Source organism: Canis lupus, chromosome 10 (assembly GCF_003254725.2).
Source record: "Canis lupus dingo isolate Sandy chromosome 10, ASM325472v2, whole genome shotgun sequence".
In the NCBI taxonomy this organism is placed as follows: Eukaryota; Metazoa; Chordata; class Mammalia; order Carnivora; family Canidae; genus Canis; species Canis lupus.
The window spans coordinates 12,919,373-12,934,779 of NC_064252.1; positions in this window are offsets into that span (position 1 = coordinate 12,919,373).

The window sequence follows — 15,407 nt, forward strand, 5'->3', positions numbered from 1 at the left end:
TGATAGAAAAGGTAATAATAATTTTAGTGATGGTAATTTTTACTAAAAGTAATCCCTATAATCACAAAAATGGAAGTGTTTCTTCTTCTCTTTCATATTTTGTTCTACAAAAAATGCAATGAATGTATAACATGCAACTCAGTGAGATCACCATGGCTTACCACTAGCTCATATTATCAGCAGGGCATCGTTACATAAGCACCAGCATGATATCAGGTACAGTTTATTCAGTGTTGGGAAGCTGAATTGGGAACATGTTTTTCTTCTTTAATAGTCCTCAAGAGCTCTTTAAATATATTGAACAGATATATGAAAGTCAATCCATGTGATCATTGCCTTTTGCTTGCTTAATAGGCCTAAAATGGCTTCTAAAAATTTGTTATAACTGCAATCATAGTTATGTCTGCTTGACTGAAAAAGGACAAAGGCTTTTTCAAAGTCTAGAGCATATAACTATGAATGTTTATTTGGGAGCATAATGTTGAAAAGGTCAACAATAAACAGTATTTCCTCAATAATTTTGCCATTTATGCTTTATTTTTAAAAAGTAGAATAAAATTCCTTGCCTAGAAAGTGTGTCAAAATGTTGCTCACTCTTTTGATAGATCAGAACGTGATTCACTGATGCTCTCTGCTCAGTATCTGTCCCAGCTCGTTTCTTTCTGTTTTATCACCAGAAACCTACCATTTACCTGGATCAGCTATTTCATAAATAAATGTGCTGCTTGTCACTCAAAGACCAAATAAGCAAGAAGACACGGAACAACAAAAAAATGTCACTCTGTTCTCAGAAGAAAAGGACTTTTTAAAGCAGCATAATTATTCTAAATCAAAAGTAGTATTAGGGGTGCCTGGGTGGCTCTGTAGGTGAAGTGTCTGCCTTTAGCTCAGGTCATGATCCCAGGGTCCTGGGATCAAGCCCTGTGTTTGGCTTTCTGCTCAGTGGGGAGCCTGCTTCTCCCTCTCCTACTCCCCTTGCTTGTGCTATCTCTCTGTCTCTCTCTCTCTCTCTACCTGTCTAATAAATAAAATATTTAAAGCACTAATTAAAGTAGCATTAGCACTGCAGGTTCTTGGACCTGAGCACTGGGAGCCCCTGGTGATCTGATGCGTGTCACACCATAATCTGCAGGGCCTTTGGAATTCTGCACAAGCAAACAGTTACTCACCGTTATGGCATACATTGCTTGAGGAAGATTTCTGCTGAACGTTTTCTCTTGAGTTTTGGTAAAGTAACCTGCCAAATAATTAAAAGGATCATTTTCCATTTTGATATTTGGGTTAATGCTTTTTGGTCCAATTTTTGAAGTCCTTGAAACTGGAGGTCCTCTCTACTTTGTTAGTTTCACAGCTGTCACATTGCTCTGCTGACTAATTGGATGGAAGATGAGCGAACATCCTATGATCCTTTGAGGTTTTCTGCTGTAAAGTTTTATGAAGTTCTAGGAAGCCTCCATCCAGTAAAAGTCTAAGAAGTAGAAATACAAATGGATGTTGATAATCTACCATTAATATGTTGGTTCTCTTTCTCACCTAATTTTATTCAAGTTACTGCCTGAGGGATGTAAAGGCATTGCTTTCCTGAAACTCAGGTAAATATACTTACAGTCATCTCTCCCTTCCCTGATTATTTTGGCCTGAACGGCATGTAACATCCACTGCAACAGTTCTTGTGTGAGCTCCTCAAGGAAAGGTGCGTTCTCTTATTCCTGTATATTCCTAGGGTCTAGGACAGTGCTGGGCACAAACACACCCATCACACTGTATTAGGAACTCCAGATTGTTTCTCAGTGTACTCCCAAACTAGACTGTAAAATCCTTGGAGGTAAGAATCATGTTTTATAAGCTGTCAAATCCTCATAATGCTTGTTATACTACTGCTAAACGTTAAGTATCCTCCGAATGTATCTGTAGTAGTAATGCATATAAACTTATCAATTATGTATGTATATATTAGGAAACACATAATATGTATAATTCAATGGTGACTTTCAAATATCTTATATTCCTGATTACATTGGTAAGTTCCTTCAGAATAAACCATACCCTATCTTCCTCCTATATCCTTACCATCCAAAAATAAAAAATGCATTCATTAAACACGTTTAACATAGAATAAAAAGATATAATTATGAGGGACCTCATATTTTTAAGTCATGCCCCATGTAATGTTCAAAACACCTCTCAGTTCACATCAGGACATCACGGGGCATGTCAGGCATTACACTAGGCACTAGGCATATAAGAATGAAATAAAAGAATAAAATAGGAAAGCAGCTCATAAGGAGCTTTTATTGTAGGTAAGACTAATACATAATATATTGCCCAAGTAGTCAGGAAAAAATGGCTATCCACTGGGTATTTTGCAAGCATAAAGGAATACTTAATCCAACTTTGAGTTAGTGAATGACTCCCAGGAGGAAATAATACCTTGAAGGATGAATAAGTGTTAGCCAAGATGAGAAAATGTGTGTCTTTCTTGGAGGGATCAAGGTGAATGAAGGCACAGAGTCCTAAAGGAACATGATGTGTATTTATTAGAGTGTAAAATATGAGGTTGAGAGTGAGGAGAAATTAAATGTGGGGGAAGACCGTATCAGGACATAAAGGTATATTTATGTGTCACTCTAAGGAACTTAAACTTCATCATACAGTCAATGAAGAATTAAGCGTCTTAAGAACAAGAGAGATATGTTCAAGTATACGTTGTAAAGACCACTTTGGTTTTCTGCAGAGGACGGATGAAAGAGTTGGAGCAAGACAGGAGTAAAAGAAAACAGGGAGCTAATGAAACTGCATAAGCAAGAGATGGCGAGGGCCTCTACTTGGCCGGTAGAAGTGGGTAGACAGAAGAACAGAAAGGGAGTACATTCTAGAAACATTCTGAAGAAGTGATTGGCATGGCTTGGGGGTTGATTGAATGAGGGATACGCAGGAGAGAGTTGAGTCAAGGATGACTTCCCTGTTCCTGGAGAAGATTGGATCACTAGCTAGGAGAATCAGAGTAGAGAGTGTGGGGATAACGGTACTGTTTTTGAAATTCTGACTTTGAGGTAGTGCCACGTGCAGGTGCACAGCCTATATTTAGATTTCTATGACTGAATGGCAGGATAGAGGCTAGAACTGAAAACAAAAGCATGTACGTGGAAGATAAAGACATCAGACTAAATCAGATAGCTCACCAGCAGTGTATGAAGAGAAAAGAGCAACGGGAAGATACTGAAGTCTGATTAACTTCCATGTCAAAGAGAGGGAGCCGATGACGGAGACTTGACTTGTCACTAAAGGTAACAAGGGCGTCAAGTCTTCGGTAACATCAGAAGGCATCAAGGATCAACAATATCCACCACCAGGGAGACCTACTTTGTCCCTCAGGATAAGCATTGTAGCAGTGCTCTTTTGTTATTCCCTGCCATCACACCGTACCTGTTCCTCATGAGCAGCTTTTAAAAAAGTGACGTGAGACTGCCCATAAGCCACCAAGGGTGAACTGAATCATAATGCCTCACAACATGAAGAAGGGGTAGGAGCATTTGTTCACAATGGTGACCTTCTCAGTCATGCTGGGAAAGCAGAGAGCAGGCCTGGGAGGTACCCTTACCAAAGGGCTTACGCCAGCTCAGTATTAATGGAAAGCCACAGATGGTTCGCTGTACATGATGGGTGCACCCACCCTGAGACACGTTTTAAGCAAATGGATGCTCTTGTGGACAGCTATTCAGCTATTTGGACTATACCTGTGAGCACTATACTATGTGTTTTGATGTATATTTGATGTGGGTTTTTAATATATCTTAGAATAAACTCTGTGCAGCTATATTCTTTTCCATGCCCCCAAAGAGCTGTTATTTGTGAATCTTATTAAAAATTAACAAGAATCTATTTCACATACTCTGTCTGTCACAGATGAAGAATGGCATATGTTGATAAGCACAAGCCATTCATTGATTTCTGAACCCAGAGGCACTGGAAAGCATCACAAATCATGGGGTAGGACTGGGGAAACTCAATGATTTATCTAAATTATATTCAGAATTTCATGTGTCAATAAACCTTCTTGGTGACTATACATCCAGAGAGCTCTATTTCTTTTTGTAAGGGGGGAAATGCATTATCCTGTGAATTGGGTCCTCATTCATACATTCCCCACTGCACCTGCTTTTAACTCAGGCCTTGCATGTTAGGACAGAACCACTCAAGTCAGCATCCCACCAGGGATGAATATAGAGCTTGAAAGAGGGCAGCTAAACTGAGAATTAGCTGAGAGAACCTTGCTAATACTACAGAAGCCTTGTTGCAACAGACCCTTGTCAAAGGCATTCAAGTTCAATGCATGTCTGGCTACCTTGCAAAATGAAAAGAATGACCCTCCCCACCAAAACTAGAAATAAAATAAAAGGTTTATGGAACCCCTCCTGAAAAGTTCTGGGTCAATCTTTTTTATCACACAATAGCACAAAGAGATTTAATGAGAAATTTCCCCTGTCCACTTCAATACAATTTCCCGGAGAATTTCTGGGAAAGGCAATGATGAAGAAGAAGCATAGACTTTAAGAGACATTAGACAAGTTATTTAACCAGTGTAACCCGTTTCCTCATCTGTAAAGTGAAAATAAAATCCTCTAGTGTGAGAGTACATTATATAATGTATATTAAAAGAACCTTTTCACATAGTGCTTAGTACATATAATACAGATGATGAAGGGTGGTCATTATTATTACCATCATGTGGAGTTTGCAGGAACAATCATTCACTACCCACATAATTCACCTGTCCTCTACTAGCGGGAGACATGGGGAGAATAAAAAACTGAAGAAAAATCATGAGAGAAAAACAAAAAATGGACCAAATAATATTCATTAACTTTACCTGTAAAGAAATATGTGTGTCCTACAGAAACGTAGTTTGACAAACCACTTCAAAGGAAGTGACATAATTACACACTCTGAAATGTACACACTCCCTCTTGTCCAAGAAGGAATTCTGGCTCAGGGTAAGAATCGAGTCTTTACATAGGATTTTTTTTCCATAGGATTTTTTTTATTGTAAAATTTGTTTTAAAGATTTTATTCATTCATTTGACAGAGAGAGAGAGAGAGCACAAGCAAGAGGAGCTGCAAGCAGAGGAAGAGGGAGAAGCAGACTCCCCAGTGAGCAGAGAGCCTGACGTGGGGATTGATCTCAGGACCCTGGGGTCATGACCTGAGCTGAGGGCAGATGCTTACCCAACTGAGCCACCCGGGCGCCCCCATAGTAAAATATCTCTATTCAATTCTTTTCCACAACAAATAGAAATAAAAAAATAAATGACTACAATAATTATGTCTAGTTCACCAACTTGCTTCTTTTCCAAAGATACTTGCATTCAGTGCTGTGATTTTTTTTATATACCGGACACATATACTATAGCCATGTTTTCTGGAACTCAAATTACTTCTCCTTGAAATGAGAATTCAACACATCAGCATGCATCATTCTTCCAGGCATTTTGCCACCTGAACAAACTTGAGCTGCCCCGAGCTAATGTATAAGAATTGGCTCATTTCAGGAGTAGGCTCTAAATCTCCAGCAATGAAGGATTACGCTGAGTTTGAAGGTGTCCGATGGAAGGTATGATGAAGCGGGGCGGTGGAGAGAAGGTATGGTCATAATAAATGGGAAGTTAAATAGTTGTGCTGCAGGACCTGTGGTACTTTGTAAATGACTTCCATCGTATAAAAACGTGTCGCCTGGATGAACACCAGAAGAGAGAAATGTCATGACTGGTGTTTGTGACAAAGACACATCCCCAAGTACCATGGGGAAAAAATTCAAATATTCAATATTTGTTCCAAGAACATGACATTTAGGAGTCATGGAGCCTTTGTTACACACATGTCCACACACTCAACCCACACGAATGAAGCGTGTACTTCATTCCGGGCTCTGTCCTGGGCACCAGAGGTTTAGAGGTGGACAAGACTCTGCCTAGGACTCTAGAGCTCTCGGTATGTTTAAACAACAGATGAGAAAGGGAAACAATGACTGAACAGCAAGTTAACTGACATAGGGTCACAGACAAGGATCACCTACCTCACTTGGTTTGAGGATGTCGGAACAGCTTCCAAAAGGAAATGACACTTGAGCTGATTTTGAAGGACATGCAGGAATCCCTAAAATGAGGAGAAAGTGTAGACACATTCTGACATACAAAAGCTCAGAAGAACAAGAGCACAAGAGGTATTAGGGGAATGGCAAGGAGCGTGTCACCATAGGCCACATGGTGTTGGGTCAGAGAATGTGTGTAGGAAGCTGACGAGGAGCCAGTCATGAAGCCTTGTGTATGTGTGTGTGTGTGTGTGTGTGTGTGTATGTATGATTCAAATATATCTGGTGTCTAGCTTCTTCTGGAGTTTTGGTTCCGTGTGTTTCTGAGGTGACAGCATGTTTGTAGGGTTACCTACCAGTGGCTTGCTCTCCTTGGGTCACAAGGGCAAATCTGAGAGTCATCTCCGAGAGGAATGACCAGGAAACTTAATCTAAGAGCAGCTGAGCACCGTGAGCTAAGCCACTGCGTTCCACCATTTGCCTATTTATCCATGTGCCTCTAGGCAACGATTCACCCTAGAACCCAGAAACTTTCCCATGCAGAAGGTCTTTTAGGAACACTGACTAGCCACAGGTAGCTTATCTTCGCCAAAGAGTTACCTGCTTATTCACCACCAAACACCAAGGCCTATTAGAGCCCCCAGAGCAGATGTTACCTCAATTGACATGAAATGAGAGAGCCCCCCAATGTAGCCCCCCCCCCTACCGTTGGAAGCCAGATTCAGATTGTGGCAGATGGGGGTTTCTCTACACCATCCTCAGCTTTAATTTTAAAATTGATCGGTTTTAAAAGTGATAATCCAAAAAATAATAATAATAGTTAATTAATTAAATAGAATCTTTTCTAAAAAGTGATAATACTAACATCAATTTTATATCAAAATTAAAACAATTACATACCAAACGCTAAGCTAAAATTTAAAATAATAAGGATACAAACATCAGGCCTCATAATATATTGGGGAGTGCTTTACAAAGCATTATTTCTATGACATTGAAAAAAGGTATTTTTTAATTGAATTGAGTTTTATTTTATTTTTTAATTCTAAAGATTTTTATTTTGGGGGGGAGAGACAGAGGGTGCATACGAGGCGGGGGCGGGAACAGAGGGGGAGGGAGAGGGACAAGCAGTCTCTGTGCTGAGTGGGGAGCCAGAGGTGGAGGCAGGGTTCGATCTCAAGACCCTGAGATCTTGACCTGAGCTCAAACCGAGAGTCAGAGGCTTAACCATCTGAGGCCCCCTGGTGCCCCAAGATAAGTATTTTTTTTTATGATCAACAAACTGGAACAAATAAATTTTATAATTGAAAATCAGTTTATAGTTTCACATGAAATTTCATCATGAAATTATAGTTTCATCATGAAATTTCAAGAGCGGAAATGGAAGAAGTAGATGACCTGATTTACTTACTCCCTTCCTATTCTGGATAAATTGAGACCAAACAAGTGATTTAATCCAAAGTTCTTTTTGTACAACTCTTTTCGGTGCTTAGATGGATGATACACAAAAAACAGGTCTTTGTTTTCCCTACTGTGAATTCCTCAGTGTGGGCATCGTACAGGGGTGAATGTCTTTGCGTCTCTATTCTGCGGCACAGAGCAAGGCATTTTTGATAGGAAGCGAATGAACATTTGTTGGATGCATGAACGAATGAAGGAATGAATGTTACACCACGTATGTGGTCTATGTAGGGAAATAAGTATCACATGCAGAGTTGCTAATGTACATCCGTTCTGTTCATTGTCTCTACTAGACTTCATTCTGGAACTCTTGACTTAGTGGCGGAACCATGTACCTGATTTTGTCCCATGTTGGTGAAATGTAGGATTTTTAAGACTTGTGAGTTCGAGTGATATCAAAGGTTTTCCCGTCATTTACTCCTGAAAGCTTAACACAATTATCCACCCTGGGGATCTCACATTGTCCAGATCACCTTTGAGTATAGGGTGATAATGGGTTAATCCCATAATCTTTGTGTTCTCAAGGAAGGCTAAATTGTTTTATATATGATCCTTTCATGATTTTATGGCACAGATTAAGAGTTTGGATGAGCCAGGGTATGGACACTAACCTAAACAAAGTCTCTTTCCAGGGGATGTGAAACTGATCAAGATGGTAAACTAGATTAACTTTTTTTTTTTTTATTGAGTCCAACAAGAAGAGGCCAAGTTGAACCATTAAGGCATATGAAATGATACAAGCTAGTGCTTTCATTCAGAATAACTCCTTATCAAAAAGTCATAGCCCACTAGCCAATGTTCTTTATAAACAGATGACCAGCGATACTGGCTTAATGCTAAAAGAATAATCAATACTTTTCTTTTTCATTAGACTTTCTTACAGGAGATCCTTTATGTGAGAGTTCAATAGGGTACTTATTCCTCAGAGCTTACATATAAGTAGTGCCATGTGGGCTAAGTATTATTGGGATTGTGATCTCTGGTGGGATCTCTGCTTGAGATAAAACCTCCTGCTGCTAAGAAAGGAAGCAGCAATGGCTGGTCACCGTGGGAATCTTAAATTATGGGACAGCAAGTCATTGCCATTCCCTTAGTTCTGGATTCCATAGAACTCACTCCGCAAGGCTCTGACAACATTGTGGAACAAATGACATAAAGACAGAATTTTCAAAGAATTTTCTCTGTGGCAGAAGACACAAAGACAGTTTTTTGATGTTGTATTTGTGTTCTTATATTCACTAGAAAATAAAGATTGCAGTAGTAACGTCCTACATCTTACAATTTAGATTCCTTTGCTTTCTGTGAAACTACTTTGTCTACCTGTTATTTGTATTGTACCAGAATGATCGAAAAAAATGTCCACCTGTCATTAATGCAGTACTCCAGACAAAAAAAACTAAGCATCTCTCTTTTAATAGCTGAAACATTTGAAATATATTAGGAAGGGGTCCTGCATAAGAATAGCTTGTGTTTCTTCTTAGGCACCTCTTTTGTTCTCCTCTGAGATTGTATTCACATTTCGAAAGTCTTATTCTTGGGGCTATTGAATAAATTGTGAAGTTGCTATTACTTAGAGCACATATGACATAAACTTGTATTTGTAACGGGTTGATGAAAGAATTTGAATTCGTTGGAAAGTTATGATGAATTAGATTTATCGGTTCTAGTAACACTATGTTGAATCTAACCTTCTAGTTGGGTAAAAGATCTTTTTGCGACATCTTGGGTGAATTTCACCACTTTCCAGATACTTGTCGCTAGGACAGTCCCATTTTAGCGTTTGAGGCTCCAAAGTGTTTGTCTTAAAACCACAACATCAAACTCTTTATAAAAAAACTTATCTCCCTACAGCGCTCAATGCTAAGTAGACCCAAACTAGGCACTGTGCATACGTTACTCCCTGATACAACACCATAAGGTAAATACTTTTATTATCCACATTTTACAGATGAGGAACTTGAGGTTTGTAGAAGGTAAATTGCTTGTACAATTTGCATAATGATAAGCAGCAGATGATCTCAGCTTCCTAATCTTACATTCTGAGCTATTCCCAGTAGAACACAGTAAATGCTATTAAAGAAAATGTTATTATTGCCATTGGTATGACAGGTAGGCCACTTTTAATTTTTATTTATTTATTTATTTATTTATTTATTTATTTATTTATTTATTTATGATTTAATTTATTTTATTTGAGAGTGAGCACAAGGGGGTGGAGCAGAGGGAGAAGCAGACTCCCTCTGAGCACGGAGAGTGACTGGGGCTCCATCCGGGGACCCTGGGATCCCAACCTGAGCCTTAACCTGCTGAGCCCCCCAGGCACCCCTGCAATGGCATTCTTTAAACTACATCTTGCTGTTTCTCATGAAGGCTCCACTGCTTAAAAACTTTATATCTGTTTTCTCCCTTAAGAAAAAATTGTCCTTTTGCAGTTTTCTTCGTGGACTCTTGATATGACCAATTTCTAACACCTCCCCAGTGTACCCATCAAGGGACCGGCAATGCTGTCAATGTCACCACTGAGTGTGGGGACAGTGGGAGCCATGCAATCACGTTCCCTCACTTACCAGTTACGTAGCCGAACGTCATGAACACTCTTGGGCCTTTATTGCTTCTTTCCTCGTTCAATCGGAAAGGGGTGGCAGTCTTGGCTTAATCATAGTGCCAGTAGTATGTTCCCCATTTTGCCACCTTGATTCTTTCCCTTGTACCGATGTTCTCCACTTCCTAGGATTTCTGCTTGACTTCAAAGCGTAGCAACTGTCAGGCATTCACAGAGTTGGCTGTTTGCCTGAACGTTTTTAGTCTCTTGGCCGATATTTGATCTTTAAACCCATGTAACCAGGAATTGCTGATACGTATATTTTCCATTTTCCCCAGGTCCTCCCTTAGCTGGTTGGTAGGAACAACTACAATGATCCGACATGTTCCTTTTTGAAGACTTAGAAGAGGCTCCGCATCTTCTCCCTTCCAAAATTATCAGGATTTATTCTTTCTCTTCTTTTGATAATGCAACTTCTTTTGTTTTTGTGTTTTTCTACTTTAACATACTTTTGTAAGCCTTTCTAAGTCTCCTTAGCATTAAATCATTTTCTTTGAACCATACTTGATGTTAGATGACTTGGACTTAATTCCCCCAAAGCATTTAAAGAATCTCAGCAAATATGAAAATGTTTATGTTCACCTCAACCAAAATAACTCACAGATATGAGCTATGAGAAATGAGATCCTTTCAACTGATGCCCAGATGGTCGTGCAAAGCTCAGCTGACCTTGGCAACCCGATTTTTTAGGGCAAACAAACCTAATTGTTGCTATAACCTAGGAAAATAAGGCCTCAAATTCAAGATCTAATTCATCTAAGATTTACCTAAAAGTCTAGTGCAGCTGCACACTTAGCCAATCAATTATCCAGATCATTTGATTAAAATGGAATCTTCAGGGATTTGACCATTAATCTCTATTTCACTTTCTATCCTCCATCAGAATAATTGTCCTTCAAGCAAAGATAAACTGAAATAATTTGTAATAGACATTTAAAAAATCATTTTGTTTTATTTTTCATTGTGATAAGTGTACTCTTGAATTCCCATCAACTATTTCCCCGCACCCCCTCCCCCACCTCCCCTCTGGTGACCTTCAGTTTGTTTTCTGTAGTTAAGAGTTTCTTTTTTGGTTTGTCTCTCCCTGTCTTTTTTTCCTTTGCTCATTTTTTTGTTTCCTAAATTCCACATATGAGTGAAATCCTATGGTATTTGTCTTTCTCTGACTGCCTTACTTCACATAGCATTATACTCTCCAGTTCTGTCCATGTCACTGTAAATGGCAAGATTTTATTATTTTTAGGACTGAGTAATATTGTATTACTATATGATTACTGTATAATATTGTGTGTGTGTGTATATATATATATATATATATATACCACCTCTCCTTTATCCATTAACTTATCAATGGACACTTGGGCTGCTTCTCTAGTTCAGCTGTTGTAAACATAGACTTGCATGTATCCCTCTGAATTAATGTTTTTGCAGTTTTGAGGTAAATATCCAGTAGGGCGATTACTGGATCATAACGTAGTTCTATTTTTTATTCTTTGAAGAACCTCCCAACTGTTTTCCACAGTGGCTGCACCAGATTGCATTTCCACCAACAGTGCACAAGGGTTCCTTTCTCTCCACATCCTAGCCAACACTTGTTTCTTGTGTTTTTTTATTTTAGCCTCTCTGATAGGTATGAGGTGGTATCTCATTGTGGTTCTGATTTGCATTTCCCTGATGATGAGTGATGTTGAGCATCTTTTCCTGTGTCTGTTGGCCACCTGGGTGTCTGGATGCTGTTCACGTCTGCCCATTTTTTAATTTGGATTATTTGTTTTTTGGGTATTGAGTTGTATCAGTTCTTTATACATTTTGAACTCTGACCCTTTATCAGATACATCATTTACAAATATCTTCTCCCATGTGGTAGGTTGCCTTTTAGTTTTGTTGATGGTTTTCCTTACTGTATAGAACATAACAGACATTTTTTAAATTCCATGATTTTAAACGTGATGGGTGTGTATACAGTTTACCCTGTGGAAGATACTGAAAAAGCAGATGGGGAAAGAGAGAAACAGGTCATTGACTTTTTAAAAATAAACTATTTTTAGAGCAGTTTTAGGTTTACAGCAAAACTAAATAGATAATACAGAGATTTCTTATACACCCCCTTCCCTGATGTAGTCATAGACTCCCCATTATTGACATCTCCCACCAGAGTGGGACATTCGTTACAATCACTGAACCTACATTGCCACATCATTATCACCTAGAAACTATGGCTTACAATAGGTTTCAGTCTTGGTGCTGAGCTTCTATGAGTTTATACATTTGTCTAAACACATATCCACCATTGCAGTATCCTGGGGTGGTTTCAGTGCTCTGAGTTTTCTGTGTTCCACCTATGCATCTCTCTCTCAGCCCTAACCCCTAGGACCCACTGACCTGTTCATTGTCTCCAGAGTCTTGCTTTTTTTCAGAATACCATACAATTGTAACCATATAGTATGCAGCTTTTTCAGATTGGCTTCTTTCACTTAGTAATACACATTTAAGTTTCCTCCATGTTTCTTCATGGATTGGTAGCTCTTTTTTTATTTATTTATTTATTTTTTCTTTTAGTGCTGGCTAATATCCCATTGCTGGAGTATACCACAGTTTATTTACCCATTGACCTCCTGAGGGATGTTTTGGTTGCTTCCAAGTTTTGATAGATAAGCTGCTATAAACATCCATGTGCAGTTTTTTTGTGTAAATATAAGTTTTCATCTTCTTTGGGCAGATCCCAAGCAGTATGAATGCTGGATCGTATGGCAAGAGTATGTTTAGTTTTGTAGGAACCTGCCAAACTGTTTTCCAAAGTGGCTGCACCATTTTGCATTCCAGCAACGGCAACAAGGACTGGGTCCTTGCTGTTCCGCATCCTCACTAGCATTTAGGGCTGTCAGTGCTCTAGATTTTGGCTGTTGTAACAGATGTGTAGTGCTATGTCATTGTTTTAATTTGCACTTCCCTGATGTCTTAAGATGTGAAACCTCTGTTCACAGGCTTTTGCCATTTATGTCTTCCTCGTGAGGTGTCTGTTAAGGTCTTTGGTTCACTTTTCAATTGCATTATGTCAAGTTGAGTACGGTGTACCAGTCACCAATCCCAGGGGAAGACTCCATCTATATGGTGGATAGGAAAGAGCATCACCATGCCAACCACCAGGAATAAAAGTACAAACAATTCTTCTTATTGCTTCTTGGCTTCAGAGTCACCAAGGAAATCATAACACAGTCAAGCACTGCATGGAACCACCCTTCACTTACATAGAGAAGAGACAGAGCAAGATCAGCTTTAATAGAGGGTATCAGTCCCCTGTGGCCAGAGTGTCCTATCCCGACTTTTGCCGCAGTGGAAGGAACCCCATCCTCTCCGCCTGGAGGACAGACAACACAGTGGAGTTGGCTGAGTACTTCTGACGCATACTCTCTAAGTAGAGACAGAGCCTGAAACAAGGAAAGATACCCTCACACAAGGTGATAAGCCCAGCACAGGATCTGAGGGCTTTTTATTCCCGGTAAGGAAATATTCCAGGCCCAAGGCCCATCCATATGCAGCCAAGTGCGAGTGGAGGAACTGCGTAGACTACTATGCATGAGAATGTCTTTCCCAACAGGTTGTTTGTATTCTTGTAGTTGAATTTTAAGAGTTCTTCATATATTTTGGGTAACAGTCCTTTACCAGATATGTCATTTGCCAAAGTTTTCTCCCAGCCTGTGGCTGGTCTTTTCATTTTCTTGACAAAGTCTTATACAGAGCAGAATTATTTTTAGCTTTAACAGAGTCCATCTTATCAGGGCTTTCCTTTATGGATTCTGCCTTTGGCATTGTATCTAAAAAGTCATTGCCATGCCCAACGTCATCTAGGTTCTTTCCTGTATTATCTTCTGGGGGGTTTTATAGTTTTGCATCTTACATTTAGATTTATGATCTGTTTTGAGTTAATTTTTGTACATGATCTTCTTTTTCTTCCTCTTCCTCTTCCTCTTCCTCTTCTTCTTCTATGTGGATGTCCAGTTGTTATAGCACCATTTACTGAAGATACTATCTTTTGTATTGTTGTATTGCTTTTACTTTTTTATTAAAGATCAGTTGACTATATTTTTGTGGGTCAGTTTCCGGGCTCTGCATTCCATTCCATTGATCTACTTGTCTTTTCTTTTGCCACACTGTCTTGATTACCGCCACTTGCAGTAAGTCTTGAAGTCTCTCTTTCCCATCAAAACTAGGAACAAATAAAGGATGTTTCCTATCACCACTGTTTCTCTTTTTCTTCTTCTTTTTTTTTAAGATTATTTATTTATTTATTTATTTATTTATTTATTTATTTATTCATGAGAGACACAAAGAAAGAGAGGCAGAGACAAAGGTAGAGGGAGAAGCAGGCTCCCTGCAGGGAGCCTGACATGGGACTCTATCCTTGGTCTCTGGGATCAGCCCTGGACTGAAGGCAGCCCTAAACTGCTGGGCCAACTGGGCCGCCCCACCACTGTTTTTCAACATTGCATGGGAAGTCCTAGCTAATGCAGTATGACAAGAAAAGGAAACAGAAGGTATACAGACCGAGAAGGAAGAAATAAAGCTGTCTTTATTCACAAATGACATGAGAGTCTATGTAGAAAATCTGAAATTTTAACATGTATGATCCCTTTGTAAAAAAGCTTTAATACTATTTTTTTAAATTCTAGGGCAATTCAGATTTTATATTAAAATAGTTAGAAAATAAAATCCACTTTATAAATATGTACTTTCAATGATCTTGGTAAGATTCTACGTATTTCACAAGTAATGCCTTTAACAGGATTTTCTTGATGATTCTAAACTGAGATTTAAAGTCTAGTTCTTTTTCAAAATGGAAACTCTGCTGGATATCAGGTTGCATGAACTTGTATGTCTAGAAGCTTTTCTTTAGGGCTGGAAGAAAGTGGAGTTTAATATTTTTCATTGGCTAAGGATGAAAGATTATAGCAACAGCAGGAAGGGAATGGCTTCTATTCTAGGGTGTCCTAGGATATAGTGTTCCTACAAATGGCTGGAGACAGAAGTGAATCTCCTTCACGAAAGACTCTGGCACACGCAGCCCTGCTATGGCTTCCTCAGTAAAGATCTAGCCATTCTCAGCTCTTAGTGCATCATTGGTGCCCAGAAGATATCAAGGAGGCAGCCCCAGCTGACCTATACTTGTGCAGTGCAACTTTGGCAGTGACTAGAGACCTCCCTCAGCTAGTTTGCAGGTAACAAACCACAAAGATGTCAGAGTGGAGGAACATGAGT